We start from the raw sequence: 19,772 nt of genomic DNA on the forward strand, positions 1-19,772 counted from the left end.
ACCTTAACATCCTTTTTTAATTGTGGGGCGCAATTTACAGGATTGCATTCCCCATAGCACAGGAATGCAATTAGTATAGCTATAGCTAATCGTTTCAGGATGTGCTATGTCAGAATTCATTTGCCTTGCACGGCCCTTTGCAGAGAGGAAAGCATGGTCTTAAAATGCATTGGCTACTAGTTCGTTTTCAAGCATAACTCAAAGAATAGCTTTTAGCTCATAAATCCCATGTTGTTTGAAATCCTTGCTGCTTAAAGACTTTTTTCTCAAAGCCCCCCAGCCAGAGGGACACTCATGGCAAGGGAATTTGTCTCTAGCCTCGCTCTGCCTGCTGATGTATCAGATCCATGTTCGAACATATGCAAGGGCCGGTCTCGTCACACTCAGCTTGCATCAAAATGTTGAAATTCTTTAACAGAATAGACATAGTCTGGCAGCTTTCTGCACTCACTGCACCAGTTTTGCAAACTAATTACCATGTATGTGCTAGAAGATTGTTTGTCATAGATTATTTTATTAATTAAAGCAAAAAATAAGTTCCTTTGTATCTGAAAAATGTCATCAGTAATTTTATCACACCAACATTCTCAGGTTGTTTCAGGTGGGCGTAAAAAAGCAAAATCTTCAGTCCTTCTTTGCAGCTATCTTACAGGTGCACAGGGACTCTTAAAGAGAGGCATTTGCCTTTTAGTGTCGGATGGCCACCTGGCCAGCCACCTCCTTACCCATATCAGCATTATCAGCAACAACCGTACTCTTCACTAAGTGTCCGCAGGATTCATTTAAAAACTCAACAGCCTTTATTCATACTCCTGGAGAGTAAAGCATATCCCCATAGACAGCAGTGCCACTAACTGCATCACACTGTACCCACTAGTACTTCATCTCTTGTAGCTTTTTCATTGTCTGGGCTGATTTGGCACTTTCTCCGATTAAACTTCCAAACTGGAAGCTCAGTTAATGCCAGCTGTTGTTATTTTCTTTCCTAGGAGGTAGACATCCATTTTGTAAGTGACTAGACTGACATCACCAGCTTCATGTTCAGAGCCCACCCACACAGTGCATCCATTGCTCAGCCAGCTGGTGGAGGGCTGGATCTGCTGGTCGTGACTATGTGGAGCCGGACTCAAGCAGCCTACTGATGGGTGAAGGCCCCCTTAACACTTCTCTCAGGGTCCACCCTTCATGCTTTGATGTCATCAAAGGTATGAAACAGTGAAGTTCATGGTCAAGTCTTTTGAATTTAGATTGCAGAAAATCATCGTTCAAGAAATGTAGGTTTCCTTGTCCACATCATATTCTGGGTTTCATGGTAGCCATGAGCCAGAAAAAACTGTATCTCATGGTATAGTTCTATAGGCCCCATACTCCCTACCAGCTGACACCCTGACAGAAGAGATATCCCCTAAATCAATAAACCATGCGTGAAGAACTGCAGAGTAGAAGTAAGTAACACAACATCAGGTGGAGTGCCATGAGTTTCTGCTAGTTTGGAACCATCGGAGTAGGCAAATGTTCCTGGAGGCATGAGTAGATCACAGGGTGACTGTAAGCCACGAATGTGTTACAGGCAAATGCATTCTTGTGTGTCAGGCAAGATATTTCCATAGGAAAGGCAAGCATTGTGCAAAGCCCTGGTGAGAACTCACCTGGACCACTATGGACATTTCTCATTCCTCAGGTTCAAGAAAGAAAAATTCCATCTGGGATGAAGGCAAACAAAGACTAAGCAATTGATTAGGGGCATGGAGGGCCTACAGAAGATGATGACTAGAAGGAGCAAGACAAAGGCTGAGAGGGCTGCCATCACTTTCAAGAAAGATATCAAGGATGAAGGCCAGAGGAGGAAAAGAGCTATTGAAATGCGAGGAAAAATATGCTAAAGAACAAAAAACAATTCAGGACTTCTTTCCAAGAAGACTTCACCATAAGCAGCATGCTCTCAATGTGTCTGCAAAGTTCATGCACAGGGAACCAAACCCCTTTCTTTCACCTCTGGCATCACCACAAGCAAATGAATGTATATGGTATAAATATCCTTACTTACATAGTCTGAATGTACATACCAATTTTGGCACCAATGTATAAAATGACAAGAATAGTACATTCCTTACTCTTTCAGTACACAAAATACTAAACCTTAAAGGAAAAAGACATTTGCCAGGGTTTTAGATAAGATCTGAACATCTTCCCACAAAGTGAGGTAGGCAAATGGGATGGAGGGCTATAGGCTGTCAGAAGGCACATGCAGGGCAGGCGAGGTGGAGGAGTTGCACTGTACGTAAGGGAGAGATTTGCCTGTGCAGCCCTTACAGTTAGGGATGATGTGGCTGAGAGTGTCTGGCTGAGGATTAAGGGGATGGAAAACAAAGCAGATATTGTTGTGGGTGCCTACTATCGATCACCCAGCCAGGATGATAGCACTGATGAGTTATTCTATAGGCAATTAGGAGAAATTAGGAGAAATCTCTGGACTGGTAGCCCTTGTCCTTATGGGAGGTTTCAACTTCCCAGACATCAGCTGGGACTATCATACTGCTGTGACAAGCAAGTCTAGGAAATTCCTGAAGTTTGTTGAAGATAATTTCTTGTCCCAGGTACTCAGTGAGCCAAGTAGGAAAGATGCCCTCCTCGAATTGTTATTTGTGAATAGAGAAGGACTTGTGGGGGATGTGACGCCAGGTGTCTGTCTTGGCCACAATGATCACGAAATGGTTGAGTTTAAAATTTTTTGTGCAATGAGAAAAAAAGTCAGCAGAGTTGCTACCCTGGATTTCAAGAGAGCAAAGTTTAAGCTACCCAGGGAGCTACTTAGCAGTGCCCCCTAGGAATCTGCTTTTGAGGGCTTAGAGGTACATGAGTGCTGGTTGGTTTTAAGAATCACCTTTTAAAAGCACAGGAGCAGGCAATCCCATTGTGCCTTAAGTCAAGCAAGCAGGGCAGAACACCAGCTTGGCTGAGCAGGGAACTCCGCTTGGAACTCAGGAAGAAGAAATAGTATGATCTCTGGAAGAGACGTCAGGCTTCGCAGGAAATTTACAGGTGGTTAATGCCCCATGTCTGTCAGCATTTAGGAGGCATTTGGACAATGACCTTAATACCATGCTTTAACTTTTGGTCAGCCCTGAAGTGGACTAGATGATTGTTGTAGGTCCCTTCAAACTGAACTCCTCTCTTCTCTCTCTTCTCTTCTCTTCTCTTCTCTTCTCTTCTCTTCTCTTCTCTTCTCTTCTCTTCTCTTCTCTTCTCTTCTCTCTTCTCTTCTCTTCTCTTCTCTTCTCTTCTCTTCATAACTCTCAGAAAGGTTAAAGTCACAAATGAGCTGTGAAAGTTTTACCCCATGGCTGAAGTGTGTTTTGTATCCTGTATAAACATGGCCAATTGGTGTGTTTAATAGAGGAGCTACGCAGCTTGGTTTCAGTGGGAAAAGGGGATGTGACGGCGATAGCAGCAATGGGTTATTTTTACAGTTTGGAAGAGTCATCATTTGCCTCGCTGTGCTTTGGACATGCAACCTAATGTTTTAGGTTTGAAAATGAACAACCTTTCCACCACACCACTCCGCTCACTTGTTTTTCAAAGTCTTTGTTATTTCCACCGTGGTCTATTGGTACTGTCTGTCCCAGCCTATGGCTCCAGTTACACTTTGGCTTTCTTCCAGGCTGCGGCTGCCAAAATCATCCCCACTCACCCCCCTGGAAAAGGGTTTGTGTCCAGCCAGATCAAGCCCCTTGTCTTCTTCACTGTGTGGCCTCATAGACATTAGGTCTGGCGCAGAGAGGGGGCAGCTAATAGGGGTGATCTCTGGGCTGCAGGGTTGGTTTCTGCCATGGCCTGAGAGAAGAGTAACAGCACTAGGTTTGTCCTTGGGATCCATGTGGCAGAGGACACATCAGGGACACCTAGCAGCTGTGCCCAGTGCATAGCCACCAAGGGCAGAGACAGCCCCCTGGGCCTCCTGGGCACAGGGACTGCCTCGGGGCCAGCACCTCAAAGGCCTTCCTCGGAAGGATGCTGGGCAGAGGAGCGGCAGGTGGGGCTGCGGGGGACCCCATCACTCCCGTGTCATAGTGCCACCACCCAGCAACGCAGCAGTCACTACACCCCGGGGCAGGATAAAGGGACCATCCTCCCGTGTTCCACTGCCAGCCTGCCCAGCTTTGCCGTCGGGACAGAGCTGGCCCAGGGGCAGCCCAAAGACATCCAAGAGGAACTCCTTGAGGAGCCAGTGGAATTACTTGGAGGGGGCTGAGGGAAGAAGACTGGAGGCAGGATGAGGCTGCTGGAGGTTCTCCACTGCAAGGCCAGCTCCCAGAGGGGCCACGTTCCAAGCTCATCTGATGGACTGAAATCCTGCCTCAGCCTTTGGGGAACAGATGCCAGCTCCTCAGACGAGAAGAACCACCAACACCTGGAGATGCCTGAGGCTATCAGGCCTTTTCAGGTGGATAGCAGAGGCAAGACCAAAGGAATGCCTTCTTGAGGAGCATTTGAGGAGCACTGCAGAGCTCGTCATCATCCCCTGCGGAGCCAGGGGCAGCAGCCATAAGAAATGGGCTGCAGAGATGTTGCAAGGAGTCCCAGTGCTTTGGAGCACCCACTGGTGTCCTGCCAGGCACAGGAAGGATTCTTGCCCCCAAGGTCGATCAGGCTGGGGGCATTTTGCCACTCTTGGAAGTTTCCGAGATGGCTCCAGGTTGAGGGAGAATAGGGGTTGGGCATCTTCTAGAAGGCGTGACCAGCCTGTGGGATGAGGAGGCAGGTCTTGCTCACATGCTCCGGGAATAGTCAATCGCCAGCTCTGGGGTCAGGAACGAATTTTCCCCCGGGTCAGATTGGCATTGGTCCCTAGGGTTTTTTTTACCTTCCTCTGCAGCATTAAGCACGGTCGCTTGTCAGGCATCCTCTGGTTCATTTTGGCTAGGTTACTGCCTGCCGCTTATGCACCACGAAGTGGCCTCTCGTGCCCTGTAGCCAGGGCAAGGAAAGTTTTTTTCCCCCAGGGTGGGCCAGCACCGGTCCCCAGGGTTTTTTTTCCCTTCCTCTACCTCACTGAACACAGCCCTTTGCCAGGGCTCCTCTGGGCCATTTTGGCTAGGTGCCTGCTGCTCATGCTCCCCGAAGGTGGCCCTCGTGCCTCGCATCTGCATCTTGGGGCTGGAAACATTCTTTGCCCCCAGGGCGGGCTGGCAATGGTCCCCTGGTTTTTTTTTTCTCTTCCTCTGCAGCATTGAGCACAGCCCCTTGTCAGGGCTCCTCTGGTCCATTTTGGCTAGGTTCTTGCCTGCTGTTCTTGCACTACCAAGGCACCACTCATTCCCTGGCTCTCTCTGGCTCTCCTTTGCATTGCAAGTTTGTAGCAGGAGCGAGCTCTGGACTTCGCTTGGCTCCATTTCCCCAGGTGTTCTTGCTTGTGCAAAACAGCCTGTGCTTGGATGGGATCCAGGCTTGCTGCACCATCAGGAGCTGCCACTTTTCCGCTCTCTCTGCATCCAGTACAAGCGCAATGCACGCACGAGAGCGCTTCTCATGCATCACTGGCCAAGAAGCACAGAGTAGCAAGTTTTTGAAGGCAAAAAGTATGCTTGTCACCGATACATGTCATACTTTTGAAAATATCCCACAGTATCACACACCTCTTCTTTTGTGTGTGGTCAGTCCTGATCCTCATTCTTCAAGTTCTCACTCTTTGGGAAACAAGGACTGCTCGGCCTGTATTGTTGCTGCTGCTTTCTGTAGCTCTGTGACTTCCCTTTGCCAGACTGCAAGAGATACAGTTTTTCAAGCTAAACTGAAGAATGCAGCCTGCTCCTGGCTACACATGCGCATTGTGTTAATGCCTGTGAGCATTGTCTCTGAAACAGATTCAGAAAAATAAAATAAAATAAGATAAAATAAAAGTTTCCACTTGTAACCTTTGTGATATGTGCCCTTGAAAGTGTTTTTGGAGCTGAAAAACCCCTGGCATTTCAGGCAAATAACACTCTCATCGTTATTTGACTCGTGAGTGCAGGGAATAGAATAGAATAGAATAGAATAGAATAGAATAGAATAGAAGAGTTATGCCTATAGTTATGCATGACAAGCTATGACTTAGGTCTGAGGGGTCCATCCAGGGGGGCAGCTATCTGCAGTGCAGGTCCCAGGCCCATCCAGCAGACCGAGTCAGAGATGGGCACACCTACAACATGGCTCAGGCAGGGACTGAAACATCCCTGTATTACCAACATTGTTTTCAGCACAAAACCAAAACATAGCCCCATACAAGCTACTATGAAGAAAATTAACTCTATCCCAGCCAAAACCAGCACAATGGGAAATGAAATGGTTGTTCATTAATAATATCCCCTTGAAAATATAACTCCTTAATATTATTTTCATGTTGTACTGAAAGTGTTCAGAATACTTTCTCTAATGAATTCTATTTCTACTAGTGTTAACAGTATTTATAGCAAGAACTTTATTTGAGAGACAAATTGTATTTGTACTTGTGTCTTCGTTCATCAATTTTTCAGTGTTTTGTCAAGCCATTATAAATCATGCTGAAATTCTGTTGTCTGTGGCAGTCTCTGAGGACAAAACTAGTGAGAAACAGACCTATCATCAAGCCAGCGAAGCAGCAGGTGAAAACACACTTTTGACCATTTTATTTGAGTTCTAGTTCTGTCTTTTGTGTTGTTGTGGAAGGAAAAATGCACATTCACTGTCCCCTCTGGAGCTCAATATATAGAAAACTTAATGATTCAGCAACAGTGCTCTTTTTTGGCACATGCTGTCTTTGTACTGAATAGAGGTGTTAGACAGGAGATTTTTTAAAAATTCACACTCCACAGTGAAACAAAACTCTCATCGTTCAAAAATGTCCATGGCAATGAGAAACTACAGTATGAAATGAACTCTGTGGCATCCAGTAGTTCAGAGATTAAGAAGCTGGTGGGATACACACAGGTTCAAAAGCCAGCCCAGCATGAAGGACAGCAAAGACTCAAACCTCACATCTTCTCTGAGGAAGTTAAAAAAACATGATTATCCACCATTGGATTTTTTTTTCTCTGATGTTCATTAGGACTTTTTATTAATTCTTTCCCAAATAAATTTTTCCTGAAAGCTGAACATTGTACATATGACTTTAGTTACTGTTTACCATCATTTTCTGTTGAAAATCTGTCTCATTCATTCTTCTTCAATTTAAAATGAGAATTGAATGACCTTTCATTACAGATAAGTACATCTGTTATCTAATATGGGTGTACAACTATTTCTTCAGTATATATGTCTACAAAATTGTTGCAGAAAGCAATTAAGAAAAATGGATTGTCATGATCAAGTTGCGTGAGTGTAACATGACAGAAGAGTTTCAATGAAGTGTTCATCTTTCTGATGTGTTAGATATGACATCTTCAACAACTTCAAATCATTGTACCTTCTCTGGCAAAATGAGTTTATGATTGATGTTTTCTTTGGTAAACAGAATAATGAGTTTATAAACACTGTTCAGGCTGAGATTATAGCAGTAAGGTTGGCAGAATCCTTCTACATTTTTCATTAGATGTGTATTTAGCCATAACAATATACATCCTGCTTAACTTAAAAGCAATAGTTAGGCCTCTAACTAGCATTTGTATATTAGTGTTAAAATATAGTAGCACATGCTTGACTGTTGTTTTATGCAAGAATGTGTATGTTTATAACAGAGGAAACTCATTTTGTGCTTGTACTTCAAGATTAATTCATTTAGCACATACTATATATTTTCAATTTATTAATTTATACTTTATTACCTTAATACTATCATCAGTTAGAATGACAGAGTACGAATTATTTTGAAAGTCCTTTAAAATACTTACTAGACAAAACACTTTTTCAACTCTTTTTAAAAACATGATTATATATAACACGGAAAAGACCAGCTAGTTAGGGTCCAGCTTCTTTGACTCTGCTGGGAGCATACTGATTTATACTAGCTATCTAGTAAAGTTAAGTATCTTAACTAAATTAGTATGATATCATCTTAATTTAAGGATGTACATTTCTTTGTATGTTTTGAAACCTTGCAGTAAATAGTAACTAACAGTTGAATACTGAGAATCTAGATTTTTATATACTTAGTATGAGGATGCTACAGGATAAACATATGTACCTACGGTAAAAGAAATCTTATGAGTGTCATCTCAGATTGCAAAGTCTGCCAATTATGAAAGAGAATAAAAAAAAACCTAGCGCTTTCTATTAGTTATTGAAGAATAACTTTGTATTGAACAACTGAACAGTGAAATCACACTTATATATAGTAAGTGAATACTTTATATAAAAAATACTCATCTATGCAACACATATTGTAGAAATTATATGATATCAAAGAAGGCTTGAGTATAACTTATTAGTCCTTAGGAAGCATTTTAAATTTTCTGTACACATTTTGTCCTGTTGAATTTTTTTCTGATGTGTAATACATTTTCATTCTGACATTTTTTCACAAAAAGGTCATTTTCCTTTCCTTTTTAGCCATAACTGAGTTACGGTACACAAAAATGTATGAAATTTTTACCTGTGTTTTAAGACCCTTGAACATCGTAACTTGCTTCAGAAATGCTAGCTGAATTCTGAGTCTGTGTCTATAATATATTTGAGTGAACACTACTGTCATGGAAATAATTGTTTCTGTGGCTTTTATTTCTTACACATATGCTCTGGTAAATTACTCAGTAATAGCCGTCTCTTATTAAAATCTATACTTAGGAACTGCAAGTACTGGATAATTTGATTTTTTATTACATATAAATGTTTTTAGTATTGCGTTATTTTAGAAAGCCCTCCCTAATGAGCAGCAGTCTCACACTCGGGGAAAAAAGATGCATAACTCTAAGCTTTACAATGTTGGCTTCAGGCATTTATAGCAGAAGACTTTTCCTTACATACCTTGTGGAAGCCCTTTTTCTTTTTTCCTCTTTTCCTTTAAACATTTGAAGAGAATTTAGCACTGATGAAAAGATGCATTGTGATACTCATGGAAAGTGAGTTTCTTCCATGCCCAGAGCAAGTATACAAAGACACTAAAAATAATGTAAATTTTAAAACAATGAATTTACCCGATGAACTCATTTCACATGTCAGTGTTTAATGGCTTAAATGATGCTCATTTAAAGTTTCCCCTTTCTTCGTGCTTTTTTCTCAAGTATGGAAGTAAAAAGATCCCTTGTTAATTAGACTCCAGAGGTCCTACCATTTATGCATCCAATGACATCTACTTCAAATCCACTGAGAAATTTATGGTCCCTTTGAATTTGACATTTCCTTTCAATTTTCTGCTAAACCAACCATCATACTTGCTAGATTCCCACCAGTAGAACCTTCAGAAAGACTGATAATATTTGCAACCAATACAAAACTTCATGAAAATATATGTCTTTGGTTCTTCTTTCCCATCCTAACCCAGAAGAGCAAATTCTGCATTTTTCTTGCTGTGGTCTTTCTACTTGTCGCTGAGCATTACAATCAGACACAAAAGGCTTTGTATGGATTCATTAAGGGGCAAAAAGATGTTCCAGTTCCAAATTGGAGGGCAAGAAATCATTGTGGAAAGATATAACAGAGGAGTGAAATAATCTTTCTTCATTCTACAGAGTGATACAGAGCCAGTCCATGATTACTATCTGTTGCCCTAAAGTTGAAACAGAGGATAGATATACCCTAAACTGCATCCCTAACATAACCTCTTCAATGCTGTCCCCATAATTATGGCAAAAGTTAATTAATTCCTTGCTCAAAGGTAAACAAGGATCAAATCAAATGAAGAAATCATTAACAACCCAAACCCCTCCTCTGGAATTAAATCTCACCTTCAGCCTCTTCTGGAAAATAGTACGGATAAGCCAGAAGCATATGTACTCTTCAGTGAGGACCGTAACAAGTTACTTTAATTTTTCAGTGACTCAGATCTCTTATTTTCATCGCACATGAATTTATTAAATCCTTTTCTTACCTATTTTGTCTGTGTTCTCTCATTCTCTATCCTATGTGTGAGTGCTGCACACCACGTGAGTGGCAGCAACTGGAGAAGAGGCTGTGGGTCACAATGCCCATAGGCATGTGTCCCAGCAACTGGAGAGACCTGGCTGTGTTTGTCTTTCCCCAGTGAATTTAATCCTGAATGCATGGGTGCATGTGTCATTCCTTAGCAAATTTCAAACTGGACTAGCCAGCAAGCAGGAGACCTGCATGGAAAGGCACAAGGTCTGAGCCAGGAGCTGGGTGAGGGCCCCACTGTCCAGGAACTTATGCAGACTTAGGGCTTGTGCTAACGTATGAGGGATATGTGACGGTGTGGGTGCAAGATCAGTGTGAGAAGAGTGTGCAAGTGAATGCATCTGTTTGCTAGTGAACATCAAGCTGGACTAACTGGCGAGTAGGAGACCTGCATGCTGGGTAAGCGGCCTAGGGTCCAGCCATGGGTATTAGATGGACTGAGAGGCCACACTGATATTCAAGGGATCTGTGATTGTGTGTGTGTTTGTGAATCTACAGAGTAAGGGTGTGTGTGAGTGTTCACTTCAGTCCTGATCAACCAGAGAGGAGGAGCAGGACTGGGCTGTTTTATGTGAGTGCTGTTGCTGTTCATGGGGTGGCTGCTAAAGACAGCGCCCTGTCTGCGGTAGTCCGGGTTGCCAGTCATGTTCGAGTCCTCTGTGTGTGTGTGTGTGCATGTGCATGCATGTGCATGCATGTGCGTGTGCACCTCTTGGACGCAGGCTCAGCCTCACTACCTGCCAAACCTACAAGCAGGAACAGCAGCAGCAGCATCCATGGGAGTGGGATGGAGAGACCCCTGGGTTCCCAGGCTGCACCTGGCTGGGCTTCAGCAACGGCAAAGAAGAAACCCTGGTCCTGGAATCCACAGGCTTCAGCAACTCATAACTTCCTCAACATTTTCACTTTTACTACCTCTGGATTAGATATGTTAGTTTTGATTTGATTTGCTTTGAACAGCTTTTACACATATCCATTAAAAATACAAACCAACATTATTTTCAGCTGTTTGACTCATATCTTTTTCACAGGAACATAGCATCTGATGTACAAGATCAGAGACCCATTTAATCTAATTTTCAAACACTTTATGCAATGCTAGGTGTTTCAGTGAGATGCTATGAAAGCTGTCATGTTGAATCGTTCTATTAACAAAATCCTCATTTTAGAAATTATTAAATTATGGATCTAGGATTCTCTGAGGACTGGTGAGAATAGAGAACTCAGCATTAAGCATGGGACAAGAAGAATGTCCTTCTGAGTAAGCAACTATCCACAAGTTGAATAGCTGCTCCTTCAGTGAATGTTGCCCGCAAAAAAGAGAGTTTCTAGGTCCTTTCTGACAGCACGGGGAAGAGGTGATGGCAGCAATGAGAAGCCTGCTAGGATGGATGAGAAAGCAAGAGAAGGGGACATCCTCAGACCTGAAAGGACCCAGAGATGGAAGCAATATCTGCAGAAGATGAGGTGGCTGAAGGGACAAAACATAGTGCTCCTTCTCTGATGGTCAGTGCTTTAACATTCAACTTTTAGGCTACTGCAACTGAATATGTATGTGTCTATATATATGTGCACATATATAATATATATACATATATGCATGTATCAGTTAATTAAGAGATTGCTGTGATAAAGTGTTTAGAAGACTGACAAATCAGGTCAGTTTTAAGCTTTAAAACCAAACTTTACTAAATTTATCCATTAACAACACATTTTGTGCTAATAGTTCTTGCATGTTACTGATCATCATTACTACATATACAAAACTGTCAGTCAGTAACACTAATATGCTACATTAGTTATGAGTATATAACACCCTGGAGCTCATGATGACACCATTGGCTATGGTCCTTGGTGGTTCTCAGTTGCTGAGGTTAAGGTGACCAAGTCCAAGAGATTCTGATGAGAGAATTTAGAACTGAAGGGGGTTCGTTTTCTTTCTTCTCCATATTTCTACCATGTTTGATGGTTTTATGCTATTTGGTCCTCCCAAGGGGAAGCAGGGGTCTCATCTGCTCCCGATACTGCTTATATTACTTTTTTTTGTCTTGCAAGTCATGCGTCTTGTGTATTCCTCAAATTGCCCTGCATGCAACTACACACATCTTTGTCCCTTTGATAATCACATTCCTCACATACTTTGTGAAGTGCTTATGCATTGTGTCTAGTTCTGCCACCACAGCATTACAAAATACGTAAGTATTGATGCTGGTTACTTTATTTTAGTACCCTTATATTTGGGTTCAAGGCAAGTTAATACTGATTAGGGCACTTTTAGTTTCTAGTTGACATAGGCCTCTGCTTTGGCTACCAGGTATATGGCACCAAGAGAAGTTATTTAAGCCCTAAATCTTAAGTCCTAGCTCCAAGTAAAATGCACAAAGAGATTTGGGCATTCAGTAATCAGATGGACAACAGCCAGCCCTCGGAGTACAGAGTTTCCTGAATTAGCAAATAAAGAATGACGAAGAAATGTGTCAGGAGTTTACACACCTGATTCTCAGCTAAAGGGAGCTGAGGGAGGGAAATTATTTTATTACATGAGGATTATCAGCCTAGAATTCTCTCCTGGACCTTGGTTCTTAAATAATTTCTTTAAGAAACACAGCCGAGTCATTTATTCCAAAGGATGCCTGGAAGGAATTGTGGTTAGTAAAAATCTCCGGAGCAGACAGCTTGCCAGGATTTGGGAGTCAGACTGGATGCTCAGTATAGGAGACATACTACCTGGAAAGTATGAACACTGATCAAAGGAGAAAAACATGCTTCAGCCCCTTGAGAAAGGCTCATGAATAAGCATTCAATGATTAATACATTCTCTTAGGAGAACAGAAATATGTGTCTAGTCCTAGTAAGTATTACAGAAAGTCAAATTTAGTAAGTTCCAACTTCTTTGTTGTATTCAGAAATATTTCCTCATCTCTAACATTTTTTCCACTCTGTATTCAACCAGTTTCCCCTAAATTCTATAGGTAATGATATGAGAAGAGATAGACATAAGGGACATTAACTGTTAATGTGAAATGGCATCATTTTACTTAGGTCAGTTAAACAATATCTATATACAGCAGCTAAGGAAAATTTTTAAAAAGCTGTATTTTCCTCTCTATGTAATCAATTTTGATAATATTTTCATGTTAAATAAATATTTAGAATAGAATAGAACAATTCAGCTGGAAGGGACCTACAACGATCAGCTAGTCCAACTACCTGACCACTTCAGGCCTGACCAAAAGTTAAAGCATATCATTAAGTGTATTGTCCAAATGCTTCTTAAACACTGACAGGCATGGTGCATCGATCACCTCTCTAGGAAGCCTGTTCCAGTGTTTGACTACCCTGTAGGTAAAGAAATACTTCCCAATGTCAAGTCTGAACCTCCCCTGATGCAGTTTTGAACCATTCCCACGCATCCTGTCACTGGATCCCAGGGAGAAGAAATCAGCAACCTCCCTCTCCACTTCCCCTCCTCAGGAAACTGTAGAGAGCAATGAGGTCGCCCCTCAGCCTCCTTTTCTCCAAACTAGACAAGCCCAAAGTCCTTAGCCGCTCCTCATAGGACATGCCTTCCAGGCCTTTCACCAGCTTCACTGCCCTCCTCTGGACACGTTCAAGGACCTTCACATCCTTCTTAAATTGTGGAGCCCAGAACTGCAGACAGTACTCAAGGTGAGGCCGCACCAACGCTGAATACAGCGGGATAATCACCTCTTTTGACTGGTTGATTATGGTGTGTTTGATGCACCCCCGGATGCGGTTTGCCCTCTTGGCTGCCATGGCACAGTGCTGACTCCTACTGAGCCTGCTGTCGACCAGCGCCCCCAGATCCCTTTCTGCAGGGCTGCTCTCCAGCCACTCCTCTCCCAATTTATCCTTATGCCCAACGTGACTCCGTCCTAGATGCAGAATCCAGCATTTGTTCTTGTTAAACTTCATGCCACTGGTGATTGCCCAATGCTCCAATCTATCTAGATTCCTCTGCAAGGCCTCTTGTCCCTGGAGTGAGTCAACGGCACCTCCCAGTTCAGTATCATCAGCAAACTTACTAAGGGTGTATTCAACTCCTGCATCCAGATTACTGATAAAAATAGTGAACAGAACTGGCCCTAGAATTGAATCCTAAGGAACACTGCTAATGACTAGTCACCAGCCAGATGTAGCCCCATTCACTACAACCCTTTGAGCCCTGCCGTTCATCCAGTTCTTCACCCAGCGTGCTGTGAACCCGTTCATCCCACAGCTGGACAACTTGTCCAGAAGGATGCTGTGAGGGACAGTATCAAAAGCCATACTAAAATCCAGAAAAACTACATCCACTGCCTTCCCTTCATCCACTATGTGGGTGACCTTATCATAGAAAGATATTAAATTAGTTAGACAGGAGTTTCCCTTCGTGAGCACAAGTTGACTCTGCCTGATGATTGCATTGTTCTTTAGATATCTTTCAACAGCACCCAGTATAATCTCCTCCATAACTTTTCCAGGAGCTGAGGTTAGACTAACAGGTCTGTAGTTTCCTGAGTCTTCCTTCACGCCCTTCTTATAAATTGGAATAACACTGGCTAGCTTCCAGTCAGCATGGACCTCCTCCGACTCCCAAGACCTTTGGTAGGTAATTGAGAGGAGTCCTGCTGTAACATCCACTAGCTCCTTCAGTACTCTGGGATGAATCCCATCAGGCCCCATGGACTTACGGACATTCAACTGATACAACTGGTCCCTTATAATTTCAGTGTCCACCAATGGAAAGTCACTGTTCCCGCAGTTGTGGTCCTCCAACTCAGAGGACCGGGCAGCCCCAGGTCTATCAGTATTATTAAAGACTGAGGCAAAAAAAATGTTGAATGTCTCCGCCTTTTCTTCATCCTTATTTGTCAGGATCGAGTATCGATCCAACACTTTCCTTAGACCTCCTCTGGCTATTAGCATACTTTACAAAGCCTTTCTTGTTGTCTGACACAACACTGGACAGTTTCAGCTCTAATTGAGCTTTGGCCTTTCATGTTTTCTCCCTGCATATGTGAACCACAGCTCTGTAATCTTCCTGTGAAGCCTGACCTTGCTTCCACAGATCATACAATTTCTTTTTCCTCTTGAGCTCCAAGAGGAGTTCCTTGTTCAGCCAAGCTAGTCTTCTACCCCACCTGCTTGCTCCATTATACTATGCATTAATTATATTGAAAAATTATATAGAGTTCATATAGTATATATTGTATTTTGCTATTTATTTTCCATCTTATTCTAGATGTATTCCAAAATTTTACTGTGATGAAACCAAATGAATTATTTTGAGTAGCCTTTCAAATATTCGACATTATTTCCAACATATTTTCTTGAAATAACTCTGAAATATCTACAATTAAATTGAACTTGCTCCATTTTATGATTGTAGAGCTACTAAAGATTCTTTTACATTCACCTGAGTTCATTGTCAATTTTTCAACATATTCAATATTCAAGGATCTCATCATTTTCTTTACTTGTAGCCCTTCAATGTTTCTAGTGCAAATCTTATTTCTCATTTAGTATAAAATATTTTGATGCCACTTATTGTATCTCTAAAATACTTTTGCCAGAGGCTATTAGGATTTCAGACAAGAAACTGGTTGCTTATAAATGAAACAATTTTCTTAAAAAGACAAATAGACCGAGATGCATTCAGTCATACATTCAGTAAAACAATATGCTACAGTCCATTTTTCTTTGTTTCTATAATAATGACAAACACATATATGGATAGACACTATGCCTGAAATAAAAAATGCAACTGATTGTTTCAGAAAGGTAGCTAACACCTTCATAGGAAACTGGAAATCCTAAAGCAGTAAAAATACATCAGAAGAAAAAAAACAGAGGAACTTGATGGTAGAAATTGTTTATATATGATAAATTGGCACAGTATCGAAAATAAAAAATTAGTGCCTCTGGATATTAATACTATACTTTCTATTTATTGAAGTGCTTTACTCTTAATATCTGAAATTGGAGGACAAAACAATAGTTCATTTAGTCCATTCATGAGAATGGGTAATGTTGTACATTCTATATTTTCATGTAAAAAACAATAATCACAGAACAGTTCTAGAATCAAAAGTAGTGTACATACCATGCCAACAAATTTTGCTACCCATCAAAACAATAAATAGGTAAGAAGCAGCATATTCGACAGCATTAAACTAAGTAAACTATAGATGTATAGTGCTGAAAAATGTAGCCCACCATCTGAAATGCAGACAAGGGTACCAACCAGCAAATTGTCAACAGGTGACTGGTCCCCTTTATCTTCTTATCTCTCCATTTTTGCACATTTGTTCCTCCCCAAACCACCCTGATCCCTTCATTTCCTCACCTTTGGTTCCTCCCCTAAACATCCCATAATAAGTGTCACACAATCCCAACATGCTCTTCCCCTGCATCCCATAATGAGCACTTTCACCCAGGGCACGGACCCCCCCAATCTGTGTGGTGCCCCAGAGAACCAGCCCCAGGGACTCATGGTGCTGGGTCTCACCTGGCCCGTGGCGCTGATGCTCTCCTGGGGCAGCCCTGGGGAGGTCGGGGCAGAGGCTCGTGTCTCTGTGCTCCTCCGTGTGTGTGTGGGGGGGAGCTTTTTATTACATACCCTAACACAGGTCAGCTCAGATCTGCATTTCAAGCTGCACACAAAATTATAGCATCACCACATCAGCACTCATTACTTTTAGCTCATCATTCTCCAAGTGATACGCGATGCCCATACAGAAAAATAAGCAAGCGACAGAGCTGGTTGTGAAACGCTATTCAAAATCACCACCGATATACTCTTTGCTGTAATACTGCACTTGGCTAAACAGAGGAAGGGATTCAAACATTATAAATCATCTGAGAGTGGAGTACAGAGCGAAATAGATAGCAAAAAGGTCTAGCTATGTTCATGCATACCAAATATCTAGCTAAAACAAAATAGCCTGAAACTAGTCCAATAATCTTTTCCACCCACTTTCGTTAACCACCCCCAGCTTCCGATCAATGTCTAACATTAAACAATACAAACAACAGTCTGAAATATTTTACTAGGCTACCTTGAACACTGTGAGACAAATTAATAATGCAGTCACTAATCAAAATTAAATGTCTCAGCTGTGATATTTGTGTTCATCAGATACATTTAAGTCCCATTTTTGCCTGTCTTTTCTTCAAGATTAAAAATTGCAAACACTTGCCACCAAAATTTCCTAACCTATCTGTGCCTTTATAACCTCATCATATGGCATCTAAAAGCCATCAGTATACTTTAGTTGTGTATCCAGAAATATGTCTCTCAACCAGGTTATCAATTCTGTCTGCAATGTCAACAGTCTCTATACTCCTAAGTGTTTATTAAAGAATATATGGCAGGCAGATAGAACGTCAGTCTTCTTTCTAGGTATGAATTACTTAGAAATGTTCACTATATAATTTTCAATCTGAAATCAGAGTCAAGGCTACCAATATTTTACAGGCTTAGTTTTTCTACAGCTCCGTGCACAGAATTCCTGTTCAAGCCAAGGAGAATCCTTCATGCAGAATAACAGCAAAACAGAGGCCTTCTAGTTTTGTTCTCCTGCAGATGCCAGAGGATTTATATATGTAACTCCTGTAAGTATCATCAAGAATAATTAATTATTAATTTTATATCTACAGTGCTTATCTTCCCTAACATTCCAAGAACCACACAAAGACATTAAAAACATTAAACATTAAACAATGCAACAGATAATACAGATAAAAAACAGTCACATAAATAATTAAAACAAAATCTGAGATGCAGTAGAAACCTTTTTTCTATGAAGTACTCTTTTCACCCCCTAGCTAACAAATAGAAGTTTACTGAGAAAATCTACACTCACCAGTGAGAATGCATTTCAGATTTGCTCAGCGAAGAATGATAGCACATACACTGCATCTGATTATCACTGAATGACAGTTAAATAACTGACATGTTTAATATACCTTTACTATGTCTCAATCTAATGCAAACAGGAAAGTGGAATTTGGAAGGATGTTTTAATCTCCCCCCACCAGCTCACACACTTTCCTACCTACACAATCCACTAAAAAAATGAAATCTTTTTTCTTCCTATTTCAGCACCTCACCACCCTTTCCTGATTTTTTTTTCCTTTACATACTGCAGTAGTACTATTATGACAGAAGGATAATATTTGATGCAATTCTGGACAATTCTCTTTTGTTTATTACTTCAGTGATAAAGTATAGCAATTTCCTACCACGCTTTTTTCCGCCCAATATTTACCTCCTCTTCTCTTTTGTTCTGCTGTCACTACATGCAGCCATTCCCTATTATGGAATTTCCCTTTTTTATGTCCATGGTATCCAGAACTCCAGGTGATAATCTGTCTTTAAGTATATACTAAATAATCGTATTTGGTGCAAGGATCACATTAAATATCTTTTCTAAACTTTTGCCATTCAAGCGTTCCCTTTGGCAAGCTTTTACTGCACAGTGTTGTACCGTATCACATTCACGAGCTAGTTGGGAGCTACTTACATATCTCAACAAAGCAGTGCATTGAGCAGAATAAACAATGACATCTTTGGTCATGGATCAAAGGTCCTAAACTGCCAGATCTAAGGGGTAATACAGCTAGTGTTCAAATAGCTATTTGAACATATGCCACTCAATTACTAAGGACAGCGGAATCAAGATATAAATTCTCCCCAAGCTGACTGCATAGCACATCTTAGTGAGCCTGGCCTCACTGCACATACCATATAAAAAGACATTCTGCCTGTGTAAAGAAGTCAGACACTTCTGATTTTCACACACCCTATAGGATTTCCAAATCATCAAACTTAAACTCTGCTGACTAGAGATGGGAGAACATTACAGTGGTGACAGCTTTTGCTGAGAATGTCAGTTGTCTAAATCCCAGACAAACACAACTACACACCAAGATCATCTTGACTGATCATGACTGACACAATAAAAATAAATTTAGTCAGTAAGATATGCAAAATCTGGTAGCAGTAGACCAAAACTAATTCCTTGAATTCCACTTGAAAACTAAGTGTTATATAGTACAATATCTAAATCAGGAAATGTTGCATAAAATAGAATTGCATTCTCTCTCTTGTCTCCAAACAGATTTCAGATGTGGCCTCTAGCAGAATGCAAGGAACACTTAATAGGAAGATAACAAAATCACAGCTAATTGTGATAATGAAACATACGATCTCTGTCTCCCTGTGAACAGTGCATCTGAAAGAAATATTCCTTTTTTTTCTTTATTTGGGAGTGTAAGTGGGAACTCTTGAATATTGCTGCTATCTGGTTTTCTTGAACAGAGATATTTTGTGCTAGAGGCAGCTTAGAACCTGATTTATGAAAACTTAAGTTAAAAAGTAGTCAAGAAGAGGTAGTTATCACAGCACCTTCCCCGCCCCAGCTATTTCCGTCACTGTATTTGCTTTACTGCATCTTTGTTTGGGTTGTATTATACTTAATCTTCATACTATGGCTGTATCCTGTACTGTGAATATGTGGCAGTAACATCAGCACATGGTAGCACCCCAACATTTGTAGAATGATCCCCACCTCACTCTTTCCCATCCAAACTTCATTATCTGTTTCACACCAGTAAAACTATTCTACTTTGAGTAAACAGAGGTAAGGAGTGAAGTGCCACCTACCTGGGGATGGCACAATGGTGTCCTCCTCTTTCTGATATCCCCTGAAGGACTCCAACACATGTTGAAAATTGTGAGA

The sequence above is a fragment of the Gymnogyps californianus genome, chromosome 2, assembly GCF_018139145.2.
Source record: "Gymnogyps californianus isolate 813 chromosome 2, ASM1813914v2, whole genome shotgun sequence".
Taxonomy (NCBI): Eukaryota; Metazoa; Chordata; class Aves; order Accipitriformes; family Cathartidae; genus Gymnogyps; species Gymnogyps californianus.